A 14,498-nucleotide genomic window follows, 5' to 3' on the forward strand; every position below is an offset into this window, starting at 1 on the left:
ATAATGCGAAAGTTGAGCCAAGCTGAATGCATGTATTCATTTCAGGATATAGGCTGGCGCGGACAATCTGTCCAGTGGGGCACGTTGCAAAGGGAGCGAAGTGTGGCGCGACTGCCTCGCTAACCGGTAGATCGCGAGAGGTAGCGAGTGGGTGACGCGTAAGCGCGATTCACAGCAGCTGCAGAGGGACCTCTGCTAATGCAACGCTTTGTTTCCATTTGTGGTAATGGTTGCGTCATCGGCGAACAGACGACGCGTGCTACTCTGGCGCCACCTCCTAGCTATCATCGCCGCCGAGCCCGTCTTGCGCAGCGCTACGCTTCTCACACTTTCGTCATACTGTCCTCCTCCGCTTTTAACGCGCTAGCGTTAAGAAGCTCGTTTCGCAGAAAAACCGGTGTCGTCGGCGGCGTTGGTCGTGAGTGAAAAAATCCCGGAAGGCAATTCATAAATAAAAACAACTTGCAAGATGGGCTGGGTGGGAATCGAACCAGGGTCCCCAGAGTGTGAGATGGAGATGCTACCACTCAGTAATGAGTTCGATGGTTCAAAGCGGGACAAAAGCACCTCTAGTGAATGCCGTGTTGCCTTAGAAACGAGCCGTAGAAAGTTCTACTGCAGTGTATATCGGTAATTATGAGCATGTAAATTACAGAAGTCGCAGTTAAACGAGTAGCGAAGTACGTTTCCACTACATTTCTTCTGGGCTTGGCGCACACGCAGAGCCATCTTGCGGCAAACACAGAAGACCCCCTCCTCGCAATGTACGGCGTTGCCACAAATGCGTAACATAATTCAGAAATACTTTGATGGACCCACTGGATTAACACAATGAACCACTCATCGCACTTTCCAAGATGGTGATCTTGCGAAGCGCGATGTGTGGCATTACAAGTAAACAATGTGATAAACCCAGGCCAAACGTGTGCGTAACCTCATTAAGATACACAGACATAAGCAGTAATATAGAAAGGCTCGAATAAACCGTCGAAATTAAGCCAGGGATAAACACAGGGGCCGCACATTTCAGCTTCGCTGGTTTACCATCTGTACAGGGTTCATCGGCAGTAATTTTTTCTGTTATTATTTGTTAAGTATTGTGTAATGTTGTACCTGTAAAACACGTTCAGCGAGTTGGTGCATTGTATTGGTGCTGTTTTTTTTTGCTGTTTTTTTTCTTAATGCTGTTTCCTTCTTCCTTTTGTAACCACTTTTTTTATCCCCCTCACCTAATACTCCAACCTTGCAGCCTGCGAGGTATATAAATAAAAAAGTACATAAGCACATGTCATTTATTCATCTGCATACACCTCGCACCATTCCTTGCTCAACAAACGTCACTGTGTTGTTGTCTCGCAGTGTGCGTCTGCTTTAACTGGCGCTTGCATTTCGGCATAGCTTGTGAACAGTGTAGTGCATAAAGATTACATGACATTAAGGCTGTGACCTTAATGTGACAACCTCACTAGAAGCAAACTTTGAACAAGATTACATGTTCTAGTGTTAACATAAGACAAATTGTATATATCACAGTTACTTTAACAGCATTTAATTGACCACTTGACAAAAACTTCACTTCGCATAGATTCCAACACGTACGTTGAATCTACTTTTTTTTGCTTATTAATGTGGTCGTTACTGCATGGCTACATTGTAGATTTGCAAATGAAGTTCAATAATTTCGTTTGTTGCAATATAAAAATATGCGTAGATCACTGCAATTGCAACACCAGAAGTTGATACAAACATGCACATTATAGGATGCGGACAAAAGCTCAGGACACACTCCAGAACGTTTGCATCCTGATACTTATCAAAGTGAACAGTTCCATTCCACGGCTGTCAATGAGAGGGAGAGGGAAAACCTAATTGTGTTCGTGGCACATTGATGCATTGAGACATTGATAAGCTTAGAGGTATAGTCCTTGCTTAAGACTTTCCAAATGAATAATTCAAGCTTGCTATCGACATTGAAGCAGCCTTTCAACAGCTGGAAAAGGGATCAGTATTTCCAGCTCTGAACATTGAATTGCAGGAAATGCAAGCAGGCATAAAATTCTGCAAATATAATCTGTTTAGGAATACCAGATAGGAATAAACGTTGAGGCATTCATTCGTACTTTCTCTGGCTGAGCAATCCAGTTTGAAATGACTCCCATAAGCATGTAACAATGCATTACTAGCTTAAGAAATCTGCATGATTACTATAAATTGCAGTGAAGAAACAATAATATCTAATAACATTAATAATAATATTAATTTCCACAAAACAGGCCAACCGTGAGCGGCGTGCGAGGCTGAGCAGAAAGCTGAAAAACCCTACGGCAAGGGCGCCTGCCGTGGGCCTACGATCCTGCATTATGAATAGCGCGTATTGGTATGGTTTTCTTGTTAGAAGTTCCGAGTATACTGCCAGCGCGAGACACGGGACAGCAAAGTGGACGAGAAGCGTGTCCTTTAGAATGCTATGTTACAACGTACAGGTCTCTACAAAATTGACGGTAACTGCTCAAAAAATTTGTGCGTCGGCTTTGACGCCTTTAGAAATATTTAAAGTGGACTCCCTCATATATATATATATATATATATATATATATATATATATATATATATATACATATATATATATATATATATATATATATATATATATATATATATATATATATATATATATATATATATATATATATATATCAGCAGCACACGCACGGCGATAGACGAACCAGGCTAGCGCTAAGGTTGAATTTCACAACACAATTTTAGTTCCACGTTCAGTAATCACACAGATAACGCTACCAGAATCTCTATCAACACAGCCAACACTTTAGATTTGATCCTAACCAATTGAGCCGACTTTGCTTCAGCCATCACCTATTTACCTAACATAAGTGATCACTCTTTGCTCATTTTCAACATTAACACTGCCTGTCCTAAACCTGCAAGAAAGAAAAAAGACCATACTAGATTATATTAGAGCAGACTTCGATACCATTAACAATGAATTATCAGCTTTTACTCAAAACTTCTTCAGAACCTTTAACGAACGCTCTGTGCAAGCTAACTGGGATATGTTCACGGCCAAAGTTCACGAACTAACTCAAAAATATGTTCCAAGACGCACCATCACTTCTAATCCTCAAGCCCCATGGTATACCGCCCATATAAGACGCCTATCTAACAGAAAAAAAGCGCCGTTATCGTACAGCGAGGCTATCACAATGTAACGCACACTGGGACGCATACAAGACTGCCGCTGATGCGTATGTAACTGCGCTTAAGCAAGCAAAAGATAACTTCCTCTCTAACACTTTACCATCGATGCTATCTACCAACATTAAAGAATTTTGGTGCGTCATCAACCCGCATACCGAGGAATCTATTAACTGACGCGTCGGGTGACCCTATTCCGGCTCATTTATGTGCATCAGAGCTTAACGAAACCTTTGTTCTCAACTTCTCGCGCACATCAAACACCAAACATCCCGTTCCACTCTGGTATAATTTCCCAATTATGACTCAAATTTTCATCGATTCATCTGGCGTTGCTAAACTTATTGATGCCCTAAAATTTCATTCATCGCCCGGTTTTGACTGCATTCATGCTAAATTTTTTAAAAATACAATTGTCTACAGGTCCTTAATACTAACAAAGTTATTTCAGCAGAGTCCCGATAGTTCCACTCTGCCAACACAATGGAAAGTCGGGCAGGTGGTTCCATTATTCAAGTCAGGAAGTAGAACATCCCCCATAAATTATCGCCCCATCTCGCTCACTAGTACTTGTTGCAAACTATTAGAACATGTAATCTTCACTAACCTTGTGAACTTTCTCGAGTCTAATTCATTTTTTACACCCGCACAGCATGGTTTTCGTAGGTCATTTTCTTGCGAAACACAACTTGCCAGTTTCACTATCCAACTTCACCATATTTTAGATCGCGCATCAGAAGCTGACTGCATTTTCCTAGATTACTCGAAAGCATTCGACAAGGTATGTCACCGCTTATTATTTTTAAAGCTAACCCAACTGAATATCGACTACAATGTTCTGAAATTGATTGAATACTTTCTTCTTAACCGATCGCAGTTCGTTTACGCTAATAATTTTAACTCCCCTTTCAGCGAAGTTTACTCGGGCGTGCCACAAGGGTCAGTGCTTGGACCCCTTTTATTTCTTATTTACATCAATGATCTCCCTTCCATTGTATCATCTAACATTCTTTTGTTTGCTGATGACTGTGTTGTTTTCCGCGAAATAAAATCCCCCAACGATGCTAACATTCTTTAGCGTGACCTCTCTAACATTTCTCTTTGGAGTAATGAATGGCTTATGGAACTTAATACTAATAAGTGCAAAATTATGCGAATATCAAGAAGTGCCAACTCTCCGCCTGTATACTACCTAAATAACGTTGCGTTAGAAGCGGTTACTTCATATAAATACCTGGGTGTTCATATTTCTACTGACCTTAACTGGACGCACCATATTGAATACGTTACTAACAAAGCTAACCGCACGTTGGGCTACGTGCGCCGTAACTTTTTGATAACTCCATCTTCTTTGAAATTACTGCTTTATAAAACACTAATACGTTCTAATTTGGAATATGCCGCCGCGATATGATATACGCATCATGAAAAACTGATAACTTTACTTGAACTGGTTCAAAATAACGCTGCTCGTTTTATCCTGTCCAACTTTAACCGTACCGCAAGCGTAACAAGCATGAAAGCTAATCTTTTTTTACCTCTTCTAGCATCCCGCCGGCATACAATTCGTTTGAGCCTTTTTCATAAACTATACCATCACCCCATGCTACGCGATTCCCTCATTTCGTCCCCCAGATACGTGTCGAATCGCATTGACCATCGTCACAAAGTTGGCATTGAAACATGCAACACTAAAACTGCATTTCAGTCTTTCTTGCCTCGCACATCACGCGAATGGAACCGCCTTCCCGCAGATATCGTCGACATCATTGATAACCAGCATTTTCGTTCTGCGCTGGCTAACATTGTATAACAGGAAGATGATAATACTTGTTCTGTAATATGCATTGTATTTATTTATGTATTTCTGTTGTGTAACCACTCCCCTCTTTAATGCCTTTGGCCCTGAGGGTTCAATAAATGAAATGAAAAATGAAAGATCATTTGCGGCTTTGTTCAAGGGCACACGCGGACTTTCGGATTGGTGGTTGTTGCGTTTGGCGCAAGAATATGGCTAGGAGTAGGCACCGCATATGCGCAATCACGGGCAATATTCACGCATCATTTCTCCTGAACCTGACGCTGAGCATGGGTAGCGCGAGGATCTTGTTGGGCTGACACGACGACTTCGGCGCAGCCGAATTCCGAATACTGCATATGCAGTGAGAGTAGCTATATGAACTTGTCGATTGGTCATCTTGTAGATGGTTGGAGTGCAGGCAGAACGAAACGGTCATAAAAGGCAGATTAGACAACACACAGCGCTGAACCCTAGAATAAAGGGCTGAACCACCTGCGAACAGCTGTTTACGTGCGCCATGTCGCACTGAATTTCAGAAACCGCTGTTGCGCACTCCAAACAAATCTTAAATAACACGTTTCTAAATTACTAACCGTGCATATTCTTTGCTCCTAATCAAGAAAAGTCAATAGTATTATAATGTAAAGTTTTGTTCATTACAATAAAGAAATGATGCAGCGTGTGTTACGAAACCTGGCAGTAAGCAACCCTGGGCGTCGCACCAGCCGCGTTGTTGAAATCGCAATCATGTGAAATGGGCATTCTAAATATTGCATTGCGACGCGTGCGACTGCACCGATTTTCGTCGTTCCAGTCGCAGCATGTTAAACAGCCTTAATGCTACGCATTCTAGTACACTGTACTAGTGCGGGCGATCGGCCAGTTCATCTTTAACGTGCCGTAAGATGTTTTATGAAGGTCCCTGTTTCGAAACTCCGCATGGCTAAGTAAAGTCGGCATGCTATCTTGGATGGCACATACTTTTTCTGTTTCTTCTTTCAATGGAGACAAGGCTAAAGTGAGATGGCTTTTTGCAAGCCTGTCATCAGCGGCGCGCGTAGCTCCATATCGAACTTCATGTGAAGGTCTGTGAACTTTGAACATTGTGCAAGCTTTCTATGTCATTATCGTTCACGCTTATTTCTTGCGGACTACGGTGAAATGCATACAGCACAATGTAATGGGATTTAATATGACTTCTGTGGTCGCTAAACATGTGCAAGATTGAGGTGCGGGCAATAAAGAAGTTACGAAACTATGCAAATAAGCTGAAAAGATGCATTTGTTCCCAATCTAAGCATGTAGAAAAAGAATTCTGAGACTACGGACTCTTTGTTCCCTTGCCTCAATGGCTGAATGTCAGTAAAGATTCACACAATACGTTTACAGACTCGTACGTGATTTTGACGACACCACGTGAGCGCTGTCTTGCACGTCAGTCGAAGAAGCGTCCTGATGTCGTAGCTTTATCGCCGGCACAGTCGTGTCGTCTTCGTTATTGGCGCAAGGCTAACGTCAGCGTTACCGTCAGTGTTACCCTGACGCCACCGGCGACTCTACCCTGCCTTCATCGTCATTGTGTCGGCTCCATTAGGCAGCTAATTACATTGCTAACATGGCCGTCTTTATTCATGTGCCTTGCTTGAAAAAAATGGCGACTGGATGATTGAGAGAGATTGAGAAGGAAGGGATGTTCTCGTTCTGGTTGTCTACTCTGGGGGAAGAAGGGGGAGAGAGGGGGGGTTAGAGACGCGTGCGTTTAAATGTTGTACAAAAATCCCTCATGTGACCTCATCCTAGGTGCCTAGGGACAGGATTGTTTAGGGCCTTTTGAGAAGGCGCGATGATGACGCCAAGTGATGTCGTGGCGCCATGTGACGCGTTGAATCTCCGGCCCACGCCGACCGCTGTCCGTATGATGTCTCCGCAGTGGGTTGAGTATTTGTTGGCGAAAAGTCGTGCATTAGTAGTGGTGTGGCATGTCAGCTTTTGGTCTCGGTGAAGTCTGGTGGTGTGAGACCCGTATGTCTGAAGAATTCAGCGGTGTTGACGGTCGAAATATTCAAGTGGCGTAGTGCCTCGGCAATGCAATTTGCGAACCGGCGCTGTGCAGCAGCGTCGCCGTGTTCGCCTTTTTAGGCAGCGTCATCCCATCGCACATGCACCTTTACTTGACGGGCGTCGCAGGCGGACGTATTGTACGTGTTCTTCGCCACGACTTACGTTACGTAAGTAATATAATGCTTAAAATGGTGTTTGCTCACAACTGTTCACGCGACCTGGAAATGGGGCAGCGCATGTTTTCAGTCGTGTTCAGCGCTAGTGAGCCGTCCGCGACTTCATGTGATTTACTTTTATTGTGGGCTTTACGACAATTATCGCGTAGTGACATCACCTGGTCTGCCAGAATTCCACGAACTAAAATGCAGAGTACATGTTTAATATTATTTGTACTAAGGGCGCGATAAACACGCTGAGGTGGAGCTTAATACTGTGCCCTGTTATGTTCAGCTGCATCTCTGCCCGTTTTTTGCGCTCTTAGTTTTAGCAATGGGAAAGCAGAATTCTGTGTAAAGTTGGGACGAATGAATGTGTATATGTGCGTCTGCAATAACTTCACCGCAACACATTTGTGTAATGCGATGAAGCAAACAGTATATTGCGGTGACGGGATGTATGGCAGCCCTAGTTCCAGCTTTGATGTCCCCGTTACCCTGAAATACTGCCCCGCCCGCTTTACTATAATCTCAGGTGCTCTTGAACTCTCTATTTGCCGGTAAATTTATTTTCACATGCTGAATGGTCCCACCGCAATACATATATGTAGCGAGGTGAAGCTTAATAATGTTGCCAAATGCTTTGACAGTGTCAGACCTAACAGTTTTAGAGTGACATGGCCAATACAACAGCCCAGACCTTCACTTTAGCAATTGTATTGGGACTGTTAAACTAATCTCACAGGACAGAAAAACAATGTAAACACCTCAAGAGTTGATTAGCAAGTAATACGGGAAAGCACAAGTCTAGTGGCCAAGGGTGCGGTGAATTGCTTTAAACACTCAACCGACACACCTTAAGTGCTTAAACATTTCTAGCATATTGATGCAGGTTGATCAGACTTACTACGATGTTGGTTGCTTTACAATGAAAATAATAGTATTGGATAAGAGGATGCAAGCGACTCGTGTGGTGCTGGGTTATTCAAACCACACGGGTCCCAGAAATAGACAAACAGGGTTCTTGCTTATGCATGCTGCTTGCATCTACTAATGTAAAGCTTTCTAATGCCAGCAGTATAAAGAGAGGCTGTAAAAATAAGGCTTTGAACTTCACAACTCGAATTTTGTTTCTTCTGTACTCATACAACCTGAACACTACGCTGTCGTGACAGCATCTGCCTAGCTCATTGCCACACTTTGCGACAGAAGCAGTCATCATTCAGAGTTGCCTGCCCTAATAATAATCCAATAATTCTTTAAACAGTTCATTTTTAAGCACGAAGCATGTCATGCCCAACTAGAAAACTAACCACGCAATAAGCCCCTAGAAGTAGCTAAAAATCGGCAGTCTTCTGAGCTCCGCTTGATTTAATTGCAGCTCCTAAAATTAGCTATTATTGAATTAGGGGAAAGAAAGAGCAGCTTGAATAAACATATGTCTCATCAGTGTGTGCTGCAGGCTAATACAGTGAAAAGAAGCCGTTTTGGCATTGGTCTACATCTGTCCCAAGATCCAGTACCACAGCCGAGGCGACTTCACTTGGCTTTGACATCTTCAAGTTCGCTTTCCCGAGCACAGAATACTCAGTCAAGGTGAGCTCAATGCACATTATCCACATTGGGGATGCAAAAACTGTGAATGCAAAGGTGGCCAAGAGGATGCCACCTTGACGAAGCACACACCACAGACCTCAAATTAACGAATGGTACCAATTATTCCAACTACCACACCTTCCATTAAAACCAGAAGGGCAGTACACTTACCTAGCATGGGCAACTGGGGCCTTCAACCAGAGTGTCAGTGCAACTCTGCCCCAAGAGGCAGCGACCATTATCCAGTATAACACTTGATGTAGGGGTGAAAATGTACCACATTCACTAAATCAGGGTTTCAGGCTGGGACCATTTCTGTGATGCACTTGAGTCTGCAGAATGTGAAGGTGTTGAAGAATCGCTAGCAACACGCATCTTTTGCACACTGCAAAGAGCGACATGCGAACTAGAGCTTATTGGGGCAACATTCAGCCCTGACAAGCAGTACTGCCACTTTGGGGTGAGCAAGGCAAGCTGTATACTGCATACTTAAATTGTGGCTGCACGCAACAAACCCTGATCAATGTTCTGCACAAGACTGAGCAGGCAAGATGTCACGCTAAGAAACTTGCCAGAAACTGCGCGTCATTTGAACGTATACGTATCAGTAAGATGCAACACATTCTCGGCTATAACAGGATGAACCAAATAGTGCAATACTATTGAAAACACGCTGCTCGATCTTCAGTGTACATCTAAGGAATTTGAGGAACAAGCTGGAGATGCTTACCCCGACCACCTCACATTGACTGACCGTCGCCAGAGTTGTACGCACCTTAATGACCACATGCCAAGGAAGGAATCGAAAGCCTCTTTACGATGGCAGAACCTGTTGTAGCTCTCGAACATGTCAACACTTAAAACACACAATGCAAAGATGGAGTCATTTTTCAGATGTTGAGGAATCTTGCCGAAACGAGGAAGCAAGCACTATTCCTTGTAATCAATGAAATCTGGAATATTGGAATTCCCCACAGAGTGGAAACACTTCCGAAACCAGGCAAAAAACCCGACACCATAGCCAACCTTTGATCAGTCTCACTCACATTGACAGTGTGCAAATTGACTGAAGGAATGTGCCTCGCGAGGCTGAACCACCATATGGGAAAGACAAGACTATTTGCACCTGTGCCAGATTGGTTTCTGGCCTAAGGTTGACACGTGTGACAATAGCCTCTTTCTGGATCAAAGCATTGTCAATACCAGCCACTTCGGAGGAAAGATATATGTGTTTTTAATTACAGTCGAACCAAGAAAAATGTTGATCACAGTCTTCAACGAGGAGGTACTGGTGGCCTTTCGTGAAGCCTGCCCAGGCATTAGGGTTGCCAGTGTTTCCAAAGCCTCTTATGCAAACAAATGTTTGAAATATGAAGTTACAGTAAACAGCCAAAGACTTTTACCAACTGCACAGGTGGAAATGCAGGTAAAACCCAGACCAGCACACTCGGTTGCAGGAGTGATTAGCTGATGAGGTAAGAGGGTGACTGAATAGTTGGGGATAAGATACCAAATGTAAGTATGTGTAATATGTGTATGTACTGTTAGGCCGAAACAGAAGAATTTTCTCCAAAGCAATATCAAAAGCAAATTTTTTTTCAGAATGCCACTCATATGCTTTAGGCAAGTGTGGACAGGGTTATATAAAGCTGCATAGGCAAAATGATACAACTAGATACACCTGTTAAGTGTAATATTTTTCTGGGCTAAATTCTTGCTCCTTGAACTCATTCGAGATCAATAACTGTAGCACCAAAGTAGTGGACCACTACTAGAAAAAGGCATCTAGTGGGCCCATCTCAATTTTTGTGCTTATGCCAGTCTTCTTTTTTACAGCAATAGCTGCTATGGGCTAACTCGCCTGGTTGTTTTGATGTCTACTGGTGTTGTCACTGGAATGCCCAAATTTCTTGCTAGAATATTGCAAATAAAGTTCTCATTGTGCTGCGAGGATTCAAACATACGATCAAAAAATTGGCAGTGCACGAAGGAAAAACAACAAGGTGTCTGACGTCGACCGATCAAGAATCGTCGATGCCTCAAGGCGCAGCGGAGATTTGAGACAACTCGCCGAGACGCTGGGCGTAGATCTAAAAACTCTAAGGTCGATTGCAGCGACAGACCGTGAAGTGTCTCAGAAAACGGGGGGCTCCATCAGAGCGTTTGGTACTGACGTTGTCACCGTCGTAACAAGAACTGTCGACGAGAACCCAGCGTTCACGCTGAAACAGACAAAGTGAACCGTTGAACAAGAAATACCTGGCCTCACAATCAGCACCAGTTCTGTTGGCCGCCTCCTCGACGCACACACCTACTCCATCAAATTAGCGACCCAGAGGCCGGTGGACCGCAACCGCTGCGACGTGAAGAAGCGAAAAGAGTATGCGCAATGGTTACAAACCAATGGGCCCCGGGTTTGCCGCTTTTACGTCGACGAAATGAATGACAATATAAGTGTTCAAGAAATTTCGGCCGCGCAAAAGAGGGCACGGCAGCGCTCCAGACGACGACTTCGACGAAAGACGCGAACGTCAACATCATCGCCTGCATGTCGGCAAACGGTGTGCTGCACTGGCGAATTGTCGAAAGAGTCCATTGGATCGTATCCAATGACTTTCTCGCCGACGATTCCGCCCAGGTTGACTCTGAGGAACGCCGGATACAGAGGCCCTCTTAAAAAGGTGTGACTCAATTCGCATATTTCGCCTTTTAAAAATATTTTTATATCATTGCAGCCCTTAATGAAGAGTGCGTGCTAAATAGTCTTCATGGTGACGTCATGTGAGTCACCATCATAACACGGTTTGCGCGTGTTAATGCGTCTCTTCTCTAACACGATATCTTGAGCGAGTTCCTCGGAACAGCGCATTGTAAGTCACTAGTGATCACGTCATGTTAATGAGCGATAGTAAGCAGTTACCTGCCCTTTGAAAACAATTTCTTTTGATATACGTGCCGGCAGGTAAGGGGAGTTGACGCTCGCGTGCGAATGTAGTGACGTCACGTGGTTCACTAGTGATCACCTCATTTGACTTTGTGATAGTGAGCAGGTTGTTACTCTTCAAAAGCCATTTCGTTTGATATGCATGTCGGCAGGTTAGGAGAGTGCATGGTTGGGTGAGAACCATGATGACGTCATGGGAGTCACTAGTGATCACATCATTGGTGCGTGATAGTGAGCCGGTTATTACCTTTAATAAGCCACTTCGTTTGATATGCATGCCGGCAGTTTAGGATAGTGCATGCGTGAGAAGCGTGGTGACGTCACGCCATTCACTAGTGATCACGTCACTTGAGTCATTGATAGGGAGCATGTTTTTGATGTTTGAAAGCGATTTCCTTTGATATTTTTGTAGGCAGGTTAGGAGAGGTGCGACCGTGGTGGCGTCGAGCGAGTCACAAGTGAGCTAATCATGTCACTCAAGGATAAGCTGTTACATGCTCAGAACCATTTCATTTGGTATGCATGACGGAAGCATAAGAGTGCATGCAAAATACAAGATTAGTGAGCTATATTGAATCGCCTAGTGATTGTGCCAAGTGCCTGAGCAATGGTGAGCAAGTTTTTACCTTTGCGAACAATGTCGATCGATATGCAAGATGATAGGGAAGGAAATCGCATGTCATGATCGCAACCCAAGTCGCGTAATATCCGTCACGATTCTGCCTCACTTATCTGAGTCTCTTGTCACTCGGAAATGCGACTTGAAAAGGAGGAAATGAGCGAGCGGTATAACAAACGGAAGTGTTTCTGAAGAAACCATAACAACACCGGTAGCGTGGAAACTGTGCTCCTATAGTGCTGACGCCAATATAGTGATCACATCAACGAATATACGGCATTCATGACGCCTGTTGCGAGCTCTTCTGCAAGAATTACTCGTTTCTCAATCAATTTCCAACAGGATTAAATTGACTGTCATTGGGATTAAAATGTGTGGCACTTGGATTAAAATGGCTGGCGCAAGGATTAAATGAGTTGGCACGCGGAATAATTCGGATGGCACTGGGATTAAATGTGGTGGCACCTGGATTAAATTATTGGCACTCAGATTAAAAATGCTGGCACTCAGATTAAATTGGCTGGAACCTGGAATATTTTCAATGGCGTTTGGATTAAACCGAGCGGGAAAACCTGTAGTGGGAGGCCTGTTGAACATCTGGTTGAGCAAGTTGCTGGCTTCACCAGGGAAAGTGTGATAAAGAGAAGGAAGTCATCAACATATCAGAAGGTTTTTACATATAGACACTGTGCTAAGGCTCTCAGGCAAGTCTCTGACATAACACGCCAACAAGTCTTAGTGCGCAAGGTATGCACAACCAACTACACATGCCTTCTGCTCAGACAAAGAACTGCTCATTGTAACTAAGGAGGATGGAGTGGACAACAAAACAGCAGCTCCATTAATCTGATCTCACTGCTATCAAGAGTGATTTGTAAGTATGCATTGCCATACTCCCCAATATCTTCTTGGGTGACATCAGCAAGGATCAATTGAGGCAAGGGGTAACAGACGTCTTTACAAACTAAAAATGGATGCATGCATGAAGAGCACATTGCATCCAAAAGGTAGGCACTTCACAGGAGCACTGGGGAAGAAACAGATTATTGACCGTGGGCAAAGACAAGCTTCTCTGCTACTAAACACCCAGCACTGTTGCCATGTAACAACCTCTGAAACAATCCCTCTCAAAGAGAAAGTCATCTTAGTGTATCCATAAAGAGGGAAGACAGGCAAAGCCTCTTCAGCAATGCTGCAAGCTTCAAAAGGCCCCCTTTGCACATCCTGAAAGCTTCTATCTTAGGACTTTACTGGGTTGAAGCATTCTACTGTTCAAAAGTTGTCGTTGAGAGCATTGTTGGTTTGGTGGCAATACAGTTCAGAAGCGATTGCAACAAACCTCCCTTCCTAGTTAGTCTGGAGGCTCATGGTGCCCATGAAGCGACACAATGAGACAAGCAAGGTGACTTGATGCCTCCAAGTCCTTGTTCGTTTATCACACTGTTCGGTTAGTAACAAACAAGGGACCTGAAACCATCAAGCTCAAGTTCGGCACTCGTGTGGTTACTGTGGAAGGTCCATAATGAAAAGCACAAAAACAGAAAACTCAAGGTAAAGCATAAAGCACCATTTAACACTTAGTACTGCTGCAGCCCACCCCCTTCTTTTATTTTGTCTCGTCGCGCCACATTTATTTACTATGAACCTCTCCTGTGCACAGCTTATTGCAGAGAGTAGAGGTGATGTCCAATCAGTGTCCGATCTTTACATACACTATGTGCTGGCTCAAAGAGGCTCAAAACACGGCAATGGAAGCTTCTAGTAGAAAAAATACCTGGAAGAAAAAAATAAGCTGTGCTGCAACCATCTTGGCAACATCTTGTCCCCTTAATAAAAATTGTGCTTCCATATCAACTTCAGCCCTCCAGTTTAGAGTAAAGTACCAGTGCACTTATGAACAACGAATTAATTCTCAAAGAGCATCTGCAGTCCAGCCAAAAACATGGGCATGAATCCGCATTGTGCTCTTGCATTGAAGGTGAATAACACGTTCTAGAATGGCGAATGTGCTTTAGTAGGCTTCCCTGCAATATTAATTTGTAATGTATAAAGAATTCGTGATGTTTGTGGTGTAGTGATGTTTGTGAATTTGAAAAAAAAACTTTAAAC

At 43.6% G+C, this 14,498-nt stretch overlaps 1 protein-coding gene across 2 annotated transcripts in view; it reads right to left on the reverse strand.

Annotated features, from left to right (window-relative positions):
* The window catches only part of LOC139054887 (uncharacterized), an 82,567-nt gene that overhangs the window by 47,680 nt on the left and 20,389 nt on the right, over positions 1-14,498 (reverse strand). The gene's annotated exons all lie outside the window — the stretch shown is intronic.

Source organism: Dermacentor albipictus, chromosome 1 (genome assembly GCF_038994185.2).
Source record: "Dermacentor albipictus isolate Rhodes 1998 colony chromosome 1, USDA_Dalb.pri_finalv2, whole genome shotgun sequence".
NCBI lineage: Eukaryota > Metazoa > Arthropoda > Arachnida > Ixodida > Ixodidae > Dermacentor > Dermacentor albipictus.